The sequence below is a fragment of the Saimiri boliviensis genome, chromosome 11, assembly GCF_048565385.1.
Source record: "Saimiri boliviensis isolate mSaiBol1 chromosome 11, mSaiBol1.pri, whole genome shotgun sequence".
NCBI lineage: Eukaryota > Metazoa > Chordata > Mammalia > Primates > Cebidae > Saimiri > Saimiri boliviensis.
In genome coordinates, this window is record NC_133459.1 from 32,949,395 (window position 1) to 32,964,388 (window position 14,994).

The following is a 14,994-nucleotide window of genomic DNA, read 5'->3' on the forward strand; positions in this document are numbered from 1 at the left end:
TTTCTGCCTTCATTTCATTGTTTATCCAGTCGACATTCAGGAGCAAGTTGTTCAGTTTCCATAAAGCTGTGCAGTTCTGAGTTAATTTTTGAATTCTGAGTTCTAACTTGATTGCACTGTGGTCTGAGAGACTGTTTGTTATGATTTCCATTCTTTTACATTTACTGAGGAGTGATTTACTTCCAATTATGTGGTCAGTTTTAGAGTAGGTGTGATGTGGTGCTGAGAAGAATGTATATTCTGTGGATTTGGGGTAGAGAGTTCTGTAAATGTCTTAGGTTTGCTTGGTCCAGGTCTGAGCTCAAGTCCTAGATACGCTTGTTAATTTTCTGTCTGTTTGATCTAATATTGACAATGGAGTGTTAAGTCTCCCACTATTATTGTGTGGGAGTCTAAGTGTCTTTGTAAGTCATTAAGAACTTGCCTTATGTATCTGGGTGCTCCTGTATTGGGTGCGTATATATTTAGGATCATTAACTCTTCTTGTTGCATTGATCCTTTTACCATTATGTAATGTCCTTCTTTGTCTCTTTTGATCTTTGTTGCTTTAAAGTCTATTTTATCATAGATGAGAATTGCAACTCCTGCTTTTTTTTTTCTCTCCATTTACTTGGTAAATCTTCTTCCATCCCTTTATTTTGAGCCTTTGTGTATCCTTGCATGTGAGATGGATTTTCTGGATACAGCACACCGATGGGTTTTGGCTTTTTATCCAATTTGCCAGTCTGTGTCTTTTGATTGGGGCATTTATTCCATTTACATTTAAGGTTAATATTGTTATGTGTGAATTTGATACTGCCATTTTGGTGCTAGCTGGCTGTTTTGCCCATTAGTTGATGCAGATTCTTCATTGTGTTGATGCTTTTTACCATTTGGCATGTTTTTGGAGTGGCTGGTACTGGTTGTTCTCTCTATGTGCAGAGCCTCTTTCAGGAGCTCTTGTAAAGCAGGCCTGGTGGTGACAAAATCTCTGAGTACTTGCTTGTTCACAAAGGATTTTATTTTTCCTTCACTTATGAAGCTTAGTTTGGCTGGATATGAAATTCTGGGTTGAAAGTTCTTTTCTTTAAGGATGTTGAATATTGGCCCCCACTCTCTTCTGGCTGACAGGGTTTCTGCTGAGAGATCTGCTGTGAGTCTGATGGGCTTCCCTTTGTGGGTAACCCTACCTTTCTCTCTGGCTGCCCTTAACATTTTCTCCTTTATTTCAACCCTGGTGAATCTGACGGTTATGTGCCTTGGGGTTGCTCTTTGTGAGGAATATCTTTGTGGTGTTCTCTGTATTTCCTGGACTTGAATATTGCCTGCCTTGATAGGTTGGGGAAGTTTTCCTGGATAATATCCTGAAGAGTATTTTCCAGCTTGAATTCATTCTCTTTGTTGCATTCAGGTACATCTATCAAATGTAGATTAGGTCTTTTCACATAGTCCCACATTTCTTGGAGACTTTGTTCATTCCTTTTTACCCTTTTTTCTCTAATCATGCCTTCTCATTTTACTTCATTGAGTTGATCTTCGACCTCTGATATCCTTTCTTCTGCTTGGTCAATTCGGCTGTTGAAACTTGTGCATGCTTCACGAAGTTCTCATTTTGTGTTTTTCAGCTCCATCAATTCACTTATATTCCTTTCTAAGTTGTCCATTCTTGTTAGCATTTCGTCAAATCTTTTTTCAAAGTTCTTAGTTTCTTTGCATTGGGTTAGAACATGTTCTTTTAGCTCACAGAAGTTTCTTACTACCTACCTTCTGAAGTCTGATTCTGTCATTTCATCACACTCATTCTCCATCCAACCTTGTTCCCTTGCTGGTGAGGAGTTGTGATCCCTTGTAGGAGGAGAGGTGTTCTGGTTTCAGGTGTTTTCATCCTTTTTGTGCTGGTTTCTTCCCATCTTTATGGATTTATCTCTCTGTTATCTTTGTAGTTGCTGACTTTCAGATTGGGTCTTTGAGTGGACATTCTGTTTGTTGATGATGAAGATATTTCTGTTTCTTAGTTTTCCTTCTAACAGTCTGACCCCTCTGCTGTAGGACTGCTGAGGTCCACTCCAGGCCCTGCTTGCCTGGGGATCACCAGCAGCAGCTGCAGAACAGTAAGGGTTGCTACCAGTTTCTTCTTCTGCTATCTTTGTCCCAGAAGGATACCCACCAAATGTCAGTCTGAGCTCTCCTTTATGAGGTGACTCTTTGGATATACAAGAGTCAGGGAGCTGCTTGAGAAGACAGTCTGTCCTTTATAGGAGCTCAAGTGCTGAGCTGTGAGCTCCGTTGTTCATTCAGAGTTGCTGGGCAGGTATGTTTAGGTCTGCTGCAGCAGAACTCATAAACCACTTTTTGTTCCCAGGTGCTCTGTCCCAGGGAGCTAGGGCTTTATTTATGAGTTTCTGTTATGCTGCTGCCTTTTTTTTTTTTTTCAGGGCTGCCCTGCCCAGCAAGGAGGCAGCTTAGTTACTGTCTGCTTGCAGAGGCTTTGCTGAGCTGCTGTGGGCTCTGCTCAGCTGCCATGTGAACTTCCCTGAAGTCCTGTTTATATGGGTGTAGTTAGAACTGCCTCTGCAATGGTGGCCCACCTCTGTATTGGTGGACTCTGTCTGTAATGGCAGGTTGCTTTGGTAGTGGCATGTTGCCTTGGCAATGGCAGGCAGCCTCAGCAATGGCGGGTTGCCTTGGCAATGGCAGGCTGCCTCAGCAATGGCGGACTACCTCCATAGTGGTGGAGTGCCTCGGTAATGGCGGACGCCCCTCCCCCACAGAGCTGGACCATCCTAGGTTCAGCTGCGCTTGCTGTGAAACTTTCAATCCAGAGAGTTTCTGATTGCTGTTCTTTTGTGGGATGGAACCAGCTGAGCCTGATCACCTGGCTCCCTGCCTCAGAGCCTTTTATTTCTTTTTTAGTTAACAGTCGACTCTATCCCAGGTGTTCCAGTTGCCTGTTGAAAAGGCACTGGGATCTGTGTGATTTCCCCTGTGGCGACTCACTGCACCAGCTTAAACAGCAGTGCTGAGATTCCTGGTGCATTTTTTGCCCAGGAATCTCCTGGCCTGGCTCCCTGTTCAGTCGCCTCCTTAATCAGAGGAATGGGCAACTTCCTGGGGCTCCAATCACCAGCCAAAAGGGCACCTGGACCAGTGTATTTTGTATGGAGAACCACTGGCTGGGGCGCTGATAAAGCAGCCAAACCAACCAAAAGAACCACACCGACCAAAACAGCCACACTGGTGACCCATGGGGCTCCTCCATCTGGGAATCTCCTGGTCCTTGGGCAAAGAAATGTGGCGTCCACTCACCCCCTGTGCTTTCACTGGGAGCTGCAACTCCGAGCTGTTCCTAAATGGCTGTCTTCCTCTCTCCTCCCCAACTTTTACTTTAAGTTCAGGAGTACATGTGCAGGATGTGCAGGTTTGTTACATGGGTAAATGTGTGCCATGGTGGTTTGCTGCACAGATCATCCCACTGCCCAGGTATTAAGCCCAGCATCCATTAACTATTCTTGTTGATGTTCTCCCTCTTCCAACCCCCTACTGCTTTTTAAATTTATTAAGCCCGTTCCAAATAATGTTTAATGTATGTCCCTCCCAGTAGTGTTGTGGACTGAATTGGAGCTTAAGCCTTGGAGAGGTTGGTGGTGGTGTAAACTAGAAATAAAATGTATAAGCCTCTCAACCACAAAAAAGACTTTCTCTTGCTCAAGGAGACCCCAGAGAAACCTTAAAAACTGAGTTCCTGGCTATGGTGGGAAAGGTCAGACATACCTTGTTATATGCCCTCCCTTTTGTGATGTAGACTGAACAACTGACCAGAATTAATGTTAAAATAGAGGCCATAAGACTGACAGAACAGATTCTGTGGCAATAAGATACTGAATTATGAGTGGGGCCTAAGGCATGCCAGGCAAGGGTTAAGTCACACACTCTCTACTTAAAGTATAAACTATGTTCTAATTACCCCAAGATTTTTCTTCTTCTCCAGTAGCTAAACAAGCACTGGATTGGAATCAGGAATACTAAAACAGTTTGTAGCTCATCTGCCACCAAACATTCACCCCCAGTCCCCATTCCATGCCCAGTAACTACAGCTTTGATTGGACAAGAGACTGATTTCAGTAGATTTTTCCTGATAAGAGACTACCAACCAGGGACTAGTTCTGGCTGGTTTACGAGGCTGCACTTGAGTATTTTGTGTCCCTGCTTCATCTTTTGATGTACAGGGCCTAACTGTAATACCCTAAACTGCTAAGTCTCCACCCCAAGGTGAACATGGGGTCATATGTAACATGGACGTTTATTCAGTACACATGTGTTAGGACCACCTTCATGAATATTCATAGCTCTTCCTATAACCCGTTGATTATGTATATTTAGCCAACCCATTCATCATAGAGCCCCTGCTCCAACTTCTCCTCCTTGGAAGTGCCTGTTTCTAGCTTCTGCTGAAGGCTCTGCTTCCCAGCCTGTGAGGATAGCCACCTTGCAGGTGACAACTCTTTGTAAGAAATGAAGTCTCCCTTCTAAATGTATAAACTGTGTGCCTTTTTAAGTTAGCAGTAGAAATATGGACATTAAAGGGCATTCTGGTGATATCTCTGAAAGAGAAGAGGAGAGCTGTAGAGAAGGCTTTTGTCATCTTAGAGAATACATGCATCATCATGAACAGAATGCTGCTAGAAATATAAATATTAAAGGTGCTTCTAGTGAGACTTCAGACAGAAATGAGAGACATATTATTGGAAACTGGAGCAGACTTGTTATAATGTGGCAGAGGACTTGGCTGGATTGGGTTCTGTTGGATGGAAGTAGAACCTGTAAGCTCTGAACCTGGATCTTTCACTGAAGAGATTTCTAAGCAAAGTGTTGAGGGTGTAGCCTGGTGTCTCCCGGTGTAGCCTGGTGTCTCCTGGAAGGGGAGAAAAATAAATTGAGAGAGGAATTGCGAAGCCAAAATAAAGCAGCAACTGATGATTTGGAAAATTCTCATTCTATCTATATATTGTGATCTGGGCAAGGGTATGACTGGACAATCATTTTCAAAAGAGATTAAGTGTGTGACTCATGGATCCAATCTACCACCTCAGCAGAAGTCAGAGAGAGATGTGGTTATCCAGAACACTGCAGGCTCATACCTTGTTTTCATTGTTCTTTGCTTTATTGTGCTTTGCAAATATTACATTTTTTACAAATTGAATGTTTGTGGAAACCCTGTGTCAAGCAAGTCAATTGGTGCCATTTTTCCAATAGCATGTGCTTACTTCATGTCTCTGTGTCACATTTTGGTAATTCTTGCATTTTTTTTAAAATTTATTTTTATTTTTATTTTTAGACAGAGTTTCACTCTGTTGCCTAGGCTGGAGTGCAGTGGTACAATCTTTGCCCACTGCAACCTCCGTCTCCCTGGTTCAAGTGATTCTCCTGCCTCAGCCTCCCGAGTAGCTGGGATTACAGGCTCTCACCACCACACCCAGCTAATTTTTGTATTATTAGTAGAGTTGGGGTTGGCCAGTCTGGTCTCTAAAACTCCTGACCTCAGGTGATCTTCCCGCCTCTGCCTCCCAAAGTGCTGGGATTACAGATGTGAGCAATGTTTTAAACTGTGTGTGTATGTGTAAGTGCGTGTGTGTGTTTGAGAGAGAGAGAGAAAGGGACAGACAGACAGACATAGAGACATAGAGAGAGAGAGACAGACAGACATAGAGACAGAGAGAGAGAGAGAGACAAACAGACATAGAGACAGAGAGAGAGACAGACAGACAGACATAGAGACGTAGACAAAGAGAGAGAGAGAGAGAGAGAGAGAGAGAGAGAGTGTGTCTCACTCTGTCACCCACGCTGTAGTGGTATGATCATCGCTCACTTCAGCCTTGCCCTCCCAGGCTCAAGCAGTCCTCCCACCTCAGCCCCCACAAGTAGCTCAGACTACAAGTGCACACCACCATGCCGGGCTAATTTTTGTATTTATTTTTTTTGTAGCTGTGGGGTTTTGCCATGTTTTTCAGGCTGATCTCAAACTCCTGAGCTGAAGCAATCCCAAAGTTCTAGGATTATAGGCATGAGTCACTGTGCCTGAGCAATATTTTAAACTTTTATTACTTTGTTGTTATTATATCTGTATAGTAATCTGTAGTCATTGATCTTTGATGTTACTATTATAAATATTTTGGGGTGCCATGAACTGTGCCTATGTATGATTTGGCAATTATTTTGGTCTTTTAAAACTATTTACTTTTGACTTTGCTGATAATCTTTATCATACATATTTCTTTTTTTTTTTTTTTTTTTTTTTTTTTTTTTTTTTTTGAGACGGAGTTTCGCTCTTGTTACCCAGGCTGGAGTGTAATGGCACGATCTCGGCTCACTGCAACCTCCGCCTCCTGGGCTCAGGCAATTCTCCTGCCTCAGCCTCCTGAGTAGCTGGGATTACAGGCACGCGCCACCGTGCCCAGCTAATTTTTTGTATTTTAAGTAGAGACAGGGTTTCACTATGTTGACCAGGATGGTCTCGATCTCTTGACCTCGTGATCCACCCGCCTCGGCCTTCCAAAGTGCTGGGATTACAGGCTTGAGCCACCGTGCCCGGCCTATCATACATATTTCTAACTTTAATAACTTTGCTCTTATTTTTTTCCTTTTATTTCTTATTCCGTTGTTACTCATTTCTAATTAACGTTGGAATAAGCTTAGTTCATTAATTTGCAATTTTCTTTATAAAATAAAAATTTCTGTCTATAAATTTTTCTGTAAGAATCATTTTAGCTGCATCCCACAATATTTTTATGCATTTCAATATTGTTTAGGTCTAAGTATTTTCTAATTTCTATTATATTCTCCTTTTTGACAGAAGAGTTACGTAGATATGTGAGTTTTGATTTTCAAATTTTTTTATTGTACTTTAAATTCTAGAGTACGTGTGCTTGCAGGGTTGTTGCATAGGTACACACATATCATGGTGGTTTGCTGTCTCCATCCCCCTGTCACCTACATCAGGCATTCCTCCCAATGTTATCCCTCCCCAACCTCCCCACCCCCACTGTCCCTCCCCTAGCTGCCCCCACCCCTCAACAGACCTCATTGTGTGACGTTCCCCTCTCTGTGCCCATGTGTTCTCATTGTTCAACACCCCGTATGAGTGAACATTCGGTGTTTGGTTTTCTGTTCTTGTGCCAGTTTGCTGAGAATGTTGGTTTCCAGCTTCATCCATGTCCCTACAAAGGACACACACTCATCCTTTCTATGGCTGCATAGTATTCCGTGGTGTATATGTGCCACATTTTCTTTGTCCAGTCTATCATTGAGGGGTATTTGAGTTGGTTCCAAGTCTTTGTAAACAGTGCCACAATGAACATATGTGTGCATGTGTCTTTATAACAGAATGATTTATAATCCTTTGGGTATATACCCTGTAATGGGATTGCTGGGTCAAGTGGAATTTCTATTTCTAGATCCTTGAGGAATTGCCACATGTCTTCACAATGGTTGAACTAATTTACACCCCCACCAACGGTGTAAAAGTGTTCCTATTTCTCCACATCCTCTCCAGCATCTGTTGTGTCCAGAATTTTTTTAAAGAAATCAAAATCATGGTTTTATTATGGAATCTCTTGCTAGAAATATACACTAGGGAACATATTTGATAGGTACAATTATAACATATTACAAAAAATATTTAAAACACATACTATACCTTCTGTTATGCAGTGTATTATGAAACATATTTTCTTGAATTCAGGGTATGTCTATATCAGATATACTAGTTAGTTGTCCTACAACTTAGTTTGTTGACACTATAAAATATTTGAAATTTTGCAGAAAACAGGAAAAGCATTTACATAATTTTCCATATTCCTTTTTTATAAAGAGGTTTTTTTAAAAATTGTACTATAGGTTCTGGGGTACATGTGCAGATCTTGCAGGATTGTTGCATAGGTACATACATGGCAAGGTGGTTTGCTACCTCCATCCCTCATCACCTATATCTGGCATTTCTCCCCATGTTATCCTTCCCCAACCTCCCCATCCCCTACTGTCCCTGCCTTAGCCCTCCAACAGACCCTAGTGTGTGATGCTCCCCTCCCTGTGCTCATGTGTTCTCATTGTTCAACACCCACCTATGAGTGAGAACATGTGGCATTTGGTTTTCTGTTCTTGTGCCAGTTTGCTGAGAATGATGGTTTCCAGCTTCATCCATGTCCCTACAAAGAACATGAACTCATCCTTTTTATGGCTTCGTAGTATTCCATGGTGTATACATGTCACATTTTCTTTGTCCAGTCTATAATTGATGGGTATTTGGGTTGGTTCCAAGTCTTTGCTATTGTAAATAGTGCTGCAATGAACATATGTGTGCATGTGCCTTTATAGTAGAACAATTTATAATCCTTTGGGTATATACTCAGTAATGGGATTGCTGGGTCAAGTGGAATTTCTGTTTCTAAAACCTTGAGGAATTGCCACACTGTCTTCCACAATGGTTGAACTAATTTATGCTACCATCAACAGTGTAAAAGTGTTCCTTTCTCTCCACATCCTCTCCAGCATCTGTTGTCTCCTGATTTCTTAATGATCACCATTCTAATTGGCATGAGATAATATCTCAATGTGGTTTTGATTTCTCTGATGACCAGTGATGATTAACATTTTTTCATGTGTTTGTTGGCTTAATAAATGTCTTCTTTTGAAAAGCGTCTGTTCATATCTTTCACCCACTTTTGAATGGGTTTGCTTTTTTCTTGTAAACCTGCCTTAGTTCTTTGTAGATTCTGGATATTAGCCCTTTGTCAGATGGGTAGATTGCAAAAATTTTTTCCCATTCTTTTGGTTACCGGTTCACTCTAATGATTATTTCTTTGCTATGCAGAAACTCTTAAGTTTAATTAGATCCCATTTGCCTATTTTGGCTTTTGTTGCTATTGCTTTTGGTGTTTTAGTCATGAAGTCCTTACCTATGCCTGTGTCCTGAATGGTTTTGCCTGGGTTTTCTTCTAGGATTTTTATGGTGTTAGGTTTTATGTTCAAATCTTTAATCCATCTGGAGTTAATTTTAGTGTAGGGTGTAAGGAAGGGGTCCAGTTTCAGCTTTCTGCAGATGGCTAGCTAGTTTTCCCAAAACCATTTATTAAACAGGGAATCCTTTCCCCGTTGCTTTTTTTGGTCAGGTTTGTCAAAGATCAGATGGTTGTAGATGTGTGACATTTATTCCAAGGCCTCTGTTCTGTTCCGTTGGTCTATATCTCTGTTTTGGTACCAGTACCATGCTGTTTTGATTACAGTAACCTTGTAGTGTAGTTTGAAGTCAGGTAGTGTGATGTCTCCAGCTTTGTTCTTTTTGCTTAGGATTGTCTTGGCTATGTGGGATCTTTTTTTGATTCTATATAAAGTTTAGAGTGCTTTTTTCCAGTTCTTTGAAGAAGGTCAGTGGTGGCTTGATGGGGATAGCACTGAATCTATAAATTACTTTGGGCAGTATGGCCATTTTCACAATAATGATTCTCCCTAACCAGGAGCATGGAATGTTTTACCATCTGTTCAAATGTTTTAAAGTTATTCATTTGTTATGATTATTTGGTGTTTTTGCATTATGGTTATTAAACATAGTCTGTGTAATACAAACTCTCTGGAATTTGTTTAGACTTTGTTTAACAGAAATGTTAAACATGGGGAAATTGTTGTTCTCCAACTGCTGCTGTAGAATTCAATTAGATCAAGATTTTAATTTTGTGTTCAGATTTTCTGTATCTCCAATGGCTTTTTTTCTTGCTTATGTATTTATTATGGCACTATAAAAATGTTTTAAACTCTCCCTTTATGGAGACATATTTATCAGTTTCTCTTTATGGTTCTATGTGTTCTTGTTTTATTTATTCTGAAGCAATATCATTATGTACATGCAAGCTTAGAATTGTTAAATTTTCCCAGCGAATTGAGCTTTTATCAAATATGTAGCAACTCTTCTTATTGCTAGTAATAATTTTTGCTTTAAAATCTATTTAATCAGATAATAATGATAAAGATATCAGCTTTCTTTTGTTTGGTATCTAACTGATACATCTTTTCCCATCTTTATGCTTTAATAGTTTTGTTTACTTTTGATTACTTTTTGTCTTATATAGTATAGAAGTGAATTGGCTTTTGAAAATTCTGGTAGCCTTTTAATTTTAACTGGAGAATTTAGTCATTTTATATTTATTGAGATCACTGTTGGAGTGGCAATGTATTCTACCATTTTATTTTGTGCTTTCTATTGGTCTTGACCTTTTATATTTTCCCATATGTTCTACTTTTTTTGTCTTCTTTTGGTTTGATTAATTTTCCTCTTAAACTTATTCATTATCCATCAAATAATATGAAAATTACACATCATGTTTTTGTTCTTTTAGTGTTACCTTAGAAATTGTGTTATATATATTTAACAGAATAAATAAAATGGTTATGCTTTCCACCCAGACAATTGAAGGAATTTAGGACTTTAACTACAATTAGCCTCTTTTTAACTAAAGGCTGTTGTTGTTCAGTATTTTTTAGTATCTCAAATTAGACATTATTATTGTTATCATTTGTACAGCCAATATTTATTTGGACTTGTCCATATATTAAGATGATCCTTTATCAATTCTGGAAAATTCTAAGTTACCCTCTCTTTGAATATTACCATTCCTCCACTCTATCTATTATCAAGAATGACCAGAAGGCAGGAAAAATCCCATGGAAACAGGGTAGGGTCCTCCACCTGGCATCTTATTCCCAGCAGCGGGACAAGACCTTCCAACTCCAGGAGAGAATCTCAGCCTTAGAGTATGGAAAACTGATAGTTAAGGGTCACCTCTAAGTTCAAAGGACAGGGGATAGAGTCAGGCCGGTGACCATATTAGGCCAGTCAAAAGCCTAGTAATCAGAGAGAAGAAGAGATGAAAGACTGTGACGCTGTTGAGAGGAAAAGCAGCCTGGGCTCCTACTTAATTTCTGTCCCTGCAAGGCTCAGCTGCCCTTGGGCACTAGGCCTTGCATGTTCATTAGATTTCCCAACCAAAGATAGCCTGAGTGGTTTTCAAGTTTTGCAACCAAGAGACCCGACTAGAATACCTGGGACTTGCTTTTTTGTATATGTAAGATGGGCCATCTGCCTAACTGAATTCATAAAACAAAATGCAATGATAAGAAACAAAAGTACAAACAAGTAAGAAAACACCTTCCTTGCTCCAAACAGCGATACCCCGTCCACAGGAAGCCTTGTCATGAGACATGGCATTATTGGGCAATAGCATATTTCTTTCCTAAAACAAAGGGAGCTATCTAGCCTTCCACTGTCCCTTTGAGAGAATATTTACCTCCTTTCCCATTCATATATGTTAGCTAACTTTCTCTCTGTGTAATTATTGCCTATATCAAGTATTCATGTTTTGTGAGACTGTAAGTGAATGAGATTTTGAAAGAGAGCTAACACATATTGAATATTTTACAATATGTGGTCTGCTTTTTACATACATGTCCTCACTTATTCTATCCACATTACAATATAATATGGAATTAACTCAGGCTCAGATAATTGATATGAATGAATTAAATTAAAGCTGGAATTTAAGCCCATGCCAATTTGACCAAAACCCATCTTCTTTCAATCTTATCACCATCCTACATATGAATAATGAGATCTAACATGAGCACATCATTAGGGAATGTTCCAGAGGTGGATGATGTCAATGGCCCAAACAAAATCATTCACTGGGACTTAGGGGCTACCTATCACCCTGGGCCCAAAGTCATTATGGGACTCTTTCAGCAAAACACTGAATCAAGTAGCAGATTTAGAAAGGAAGGGACAGTCTTTTATACTGATACTGGAGATGGTATCTGAATGAGGAGAACAGTAGCTTCTGGAATACAGCAAGCACTTAATAAATAAAGAGTTGAAAACAGCAGGTACCCTAAGAAACCAGATGATACCACAAATGAGTGAAGCAGGTTAGATGTAGGTGCACATTCAGACCCTGGTGTGTGGTTGTGTTCATCCAGAGACCAGGCCCTGTGCCCATTAGCAGGGGCAGTCCTCACTTGGCTGCACACACTAAGCTGTAGCCAACTTTTGCCATGTGGGAAAGCAGACTTTCCTTCATGGAAACCTTGCTTCATCTTCCAAACTTTCTAGGGTCTGGAAATCTGAATTTCTGAGTGATATATCAAGATTTTTTTAATGTTTCCTATCTAGTTTGCAAATAGCCATTAGTCCCACTCTGACTTTCTTCTCCTTCCCAGCTCCTAGGGAAGTCAAACATGGGCCACCAACAGGCAGAGCATTAAGGAAGGAGAGAAAGCCAGGCCCATGCTCTGGAGGGGACATGCCATTTTTCAATTGGGGGTTGTCGTCATAATATTGGCTTGAGTTACAGGTGCTGGCTTGGTACAGTGCTTTCTTACATCACTTAATATAATTTCATGGCTCACAAATGTAGACTTGGGAAGAGGATTTACCTTATGTTGTATGTGTTTCCTATGATTATGTCTATAAGCATTGTTTTTGAAGACATGATTCCCAGAGGAAAAAGAAAATTTATGATTGCTTGAAACGTGATAAGACTGCCAAAAATGCATGGAATCGGTTATGAAAGTTTCAAAACTTAAGTCATGGCTCTACTTGTGCTGTGATGGTGTAAACATTGCAAATTTTTCATCAAGATGTAAAATAAACACAGCTTTTTCAGGAAGGGACCCCGTGATTCTTTACCATCAGCCTCGCTCTCTACGTCTGGATCCTTCCCCCTCTCTTATCTCTGAGGTTCAAGCCCTAGGGAGGAAGCTGCTGCTGCTTCTTCTTTTTGAAAAAGAGTTTGGCTCTGTCATCCAGGCTGGAGTGCAGTGGCACGATTCCAGCAGTTCACTGCAGTCTCTGCTTCCTGGTTCAAGTGATTCTCCTGCCTCTGCTTCCCAAGTAGCTGGGATTATAGGTGATCGCCACCATACCTGGCTAATTTTATATTTTTAGTAGAGATGGGGTTTCACCATGTTGGCCAGGCTGATTTCAAACTCCTAATCTTAGGTGATTTGCCTGCCTTGTCTTTCCAAAGAGCTGGGATTACAGGCATGAGCCACCACGCCCAGTCGGAAGGGAGCTTCTAAGCTAGAATCCAGGTACAGTGGAAAGATGGGTGACTTTGGAGTCACACAAACTGCTGTGGTAGACGGCTTAATCCTTCTTAAATGATCCGTTAACAAGGAGTATATGTCCCCACTCCATTGAATTTTTGCTTTGCTACGTTACTACCTTTGCCCAGTGGAACGTGAGTGGACTTGATGTATACCATGTCTGAGCAAAAGCTTTAAATGCATATTCTTTATCTGCCTCTAGTTCTTCCCCTCTTCTCTGAGAATGGACATATTCTACACAGGGCATGCTTCTTCCACCTGGGTCCTAGAGTGAGAAGTTACATGATGTAGAGCCACATGCCACATGAGGACAAAGTAAAAGCATGTTGTTTTAAGCTTTGAGATTTGGGAGTTGTTTGTTGTACTCAAAGAGGACGAATATACCTGGATTTGTCACTCCTGGGCTGTGTGATAGTCAGAAAGTGGCTTCATTTATTTAATCCCAGCATTCACTGATGCTTACTATGTGATAAGATCTGTTTAGACATTGGTGATCAAGGAGGAATAAGACAGATTCCTGCCCTGGGAGAGCTCTCAGCATAGTGCAGTTGGAAGGAGTGAGTTAAAGGCTGTGTTAGGAGCCAGTACGGGGTCAGAAAGAAAGACTCTTGATTCAATTAGCAAGATCAGAGAAGATTTCCTAGAAGTCATTAGCGTGGGTACTTCTTGGAAGTACCCATGCTAAATCTTGAGGGACAAGCCAGAAAAAAAAAAAAAGGAGGAGGGGAAATGTTTTTCTTACATAGGAAATAGCAGGGGCAGAAGCTCAGATGACATTCAAACTGAGGGCTGCTTAGGACAGGGCTGGAACAAGATGGCCTGTGAGATGCCACTTCCTCTCTTTTCAATTCCATCCATATCCTGAGCCTAGCCAGGAAGCTCAGACTCACATCCTAAGTGGGTAGCAGTCATGCCCAAATGACTGGGACTTGTTTTGCCTTGGGAACTGATGTAGCAGGGAATTGGCAGCTTTTAAGACTAAACAATTTTGGATGGGCCCTGCTAGCATCAGACCCAGACACGAGGGCCACGCTGCATCCTCACCACAGTTGACAAAGAATGACTGATTCTGAGTGAATAATTTACTTGTGTTTCCACATCCATCAGATAAAATGAAGAGTTCCCTCAACTGAACAGAATGGATTGCCCAAGTTAATCCCAGAGTCAGTCTGGGGTAAATGAAGCATGGTAGAAAAGTAATATGGAAGACTGGCTGCTGGCAAGTATATTGAGTCCAAACAGGAAAGAGATGAGAAAGGGATAAAATAACAGCCAGGACGAACGAGGCTGCCAGGTGCTGGATCTGGTATTTAACTCCCAGACGGGTTTGAGATATTTCATTACAGTCCTGACCATACCCAATTATGCTATTTATTTATTTATTTATTTATTTATTTACTTTTGAGATAGAGTCTTGTTCTGTTGCCCAAGCTGGAATGCAATGGTGTGATCTTGGCTCACTGCAACCTCTACCTGCTGGGTTCTAGCAATTCTTATGCCTCAGCTTCCCTGGTAGCTATGATTACAGGTGCGCACCACCACGCCTGGATAATTTTTTGTGTTTTAGTAAAAATGGGGTTTTGCCATGTTGGCCAGGCTGATCTCAAACTCCTGACCTCAAGTGATCCACCCTTCTTGGCCTCCCAAAGTGCTGGGATTACAGGCATGAGCCACTGCACCTGGCCTTTATTTTTATTTTTAAACTTATACCTAAGAGCTGCTGGACTAATCCTGTCTCCCTCATTCTTGAGTGACGATGAGTAAGAACACTTGGCTTCCACTAATTAATTCTCTTGACTCTTGAGTACCTGCAGTCTACCAGGCACTGTTGCAGCCGCTGGAGAGACAAGAGTGATGAGGCAGTCTCTA